Below are 2,485 nucleotides of genomic sequence, written 5' to 3' on the forward strand. Positions count from 1 at the left end.
GTAATCCATACTGCAGACTGTATTCTTCAACCTTCATCAGTAGGTGCCTTAAGTCATCCTCACTTTCAGCATCAAAGTTGTATCATCCGCATATCTCAGATTGTTAATGATTCTTCCTCCAATCCTGAAACCATGTTTTTCTTCATATAGTCCAGCTTCTCGGATTATTTGCTCAGCATATAGATTGAATAAGTGTGGATACAGAATACAACCCTGATGCACTCCCTTCTTGATTTTAAACCATGTAGTGTCCCCTTGTTCTGTTCGAACGACAGCCTCCTGGTCAAGGTACAGGCAGTAGCAAACATCAAGATGTAAGGCGAGAATAATGCTGGCTGTTATAGTTAAGGTTGTGTGTCAGTTTGGCTCAGTCATGATTCTTAATGGTTTGCCAGTTAGATAAAGATGTAATTTGGCGGTCATTTAATTATGTAATTTTACAATTATAATGATGTAGTCATACTCCATATTTTGATCTGATGTGGTCATCCCCTATAATGCTAATTTTCACATAAAGACCCGGTCTTTGTAATCTTACTATGTTGATAAGTGAGGAATGGATGTATATGTATTGCATTATATCAATATTGTATTTCTTATACACAGAAGTGGTTTTTGTTATGAAGAGACAAAGTTTAGAAGTTCAATTAATCACTTACTTGATTGGTCAGTACCTAAGACTGACCCTAGCAGAGATACTCCATCTTTGAGGTCTGACTATCCCACTAAAGACAGCTATGTGGATAGTGCAGAGTCTGAGCATCCTCTACTCCACTACCCATTACATCACCTATTACAATCACCACAAATGCCTAAAGAGTAGGTGGTGAGCATAATGGAAGGACCTTTGGTTTTTAGAAAATATCTATTGTGAGGTTAAGGACCTGGAAGAAAAACAACTGCATCTAATCACTAATATGAGAAAAAAAAAATTGAGTGGCTGCTGAGTGGCTTTTCTGATAACAGAAAAACAAACAAACAAACAAACAACAGAATTTAAATTTAAATATTAAAAGATGTTGCAAGGGAGTCAAAGGGAATTATATTTAAGGATGATATTTTTGAAGTTATATACAGAAAAAGAAAAAAAAAGAACAGATGTTTATTGCACTTAACTGGTTAATTAGATCATTTACTTGCTCCTTAGTTACCATTCATTCACCCTTCAAATGTACTTCTGACTGCCATTACCTGGAAAATAAAGAAGGAGAGTAATAATACTCTACCCAAGTAATTCTTGGAAATATGTCCTTGTTACCTTGGTTAAATATGTCCTGTTAAACTTGGAAAGTCATTATATTCTGATATTGTTGAATGTCACTTTTGTTATTTGTATATTGAATATATTCATTGGCAAAACTTCTGAAATAACAAAGGAAATTAACTAGATGTTCCTTTCCTGCTAAATGTGAAGCATACTAAAAAGATGTTGAATAAACCTCTGCTGCACCATTTAAACCATGAATTAAATAATCCTTCCTTTCATTTTCATACCTAATATTTTTGCAACATAAAGGGAATATTTGTAACATTAATGTTAAGAAATAATTTTATATTTTACTTTGAGCCAAATGTTTAGGTTTCTTTTTTAACAACAAGAAAATGAATTAAAATACTAGACAGGCACATAACATTTCCACAGGACAATTTTAAGTAGAATAATAGACCATGAAATTCTCTTTTTTGTTTTTTAATTTTACTGTGATTTGGGTGAAAGTTTACAGAGCAAATTCATCTTCCATAAAGCAGTTTACATATACTTTGTCTCATGACATTGACTATAACCTCCCACAATGCAACAGCTCTCCTCCCACTTACTCCCGATAGCCCCCTCATTCCTGTGTCCTTCCCTTCCATGCACTCCTGCCCCCTGAGCTGTCTCCCTAAGCATACACAGTCCTTCTATTCTCCCCAGATTGATCTCTCACAGGAGTGTATGTACCTAATGTAAATGTTCAGCTCAGCTTCTTGTCTTTTGTTTGTCTGGAAGCCACAGGAGTGGTTTCAATTCCAGACCTGAAAGGCATCTAGGGGCTATAGTCTCAGGAGGTTCTACCAGGCTCTATCAGGCCAGCAAACCTGGTACACTTTTTTTTTTTTTTTTTAATGATTTTGAGTTTTGTTCCACAATATTCTCCCATTCTATCCAGGATCTCCTACAAAGATCCACCTCCAAGTGATTGATAGTGATAGCTTGGCACCATCTAGTTCTTCTGGTCTCATAATCATATAAGCTGATGGTTCCGGCAAGATGGAGGACTAAGCAGAAGGACTACACAGAACCTCTTCAACAAAGAAAAGGGAAACCAGTTAACACAGACACAGAAGATAATCTTGGACTCCTGAGCCTTGAAGGGAAGGATACAAAAGTGGACTAAACCCCAACTAGCAGAAGAATTTGCGTGAAAATAACAAAAAAGGAGACACACGGAGCTGCGGTCTGCAGCGGACTGAGCCACCCTGACAGCACAAACGACATGGCTTG

The sequence above is a fragment of the Orycteropus afer genome, unplaced genomic scaffold (assembly GCF_000298275.1).
Source record: "Orycteropus afer afer isolate SDZICR_OR568_19922 unplaced genomic scaffold, OryAfe1.0 scaffold00060, whole genome shotgun sequence".
Classification (NCBI taxonomy): Eukaryota; Metazoa; Chordata; class Mammalia; order Tubulidentata; family Orycteropodidae; genus Orycteropus; species Orycteropus afer.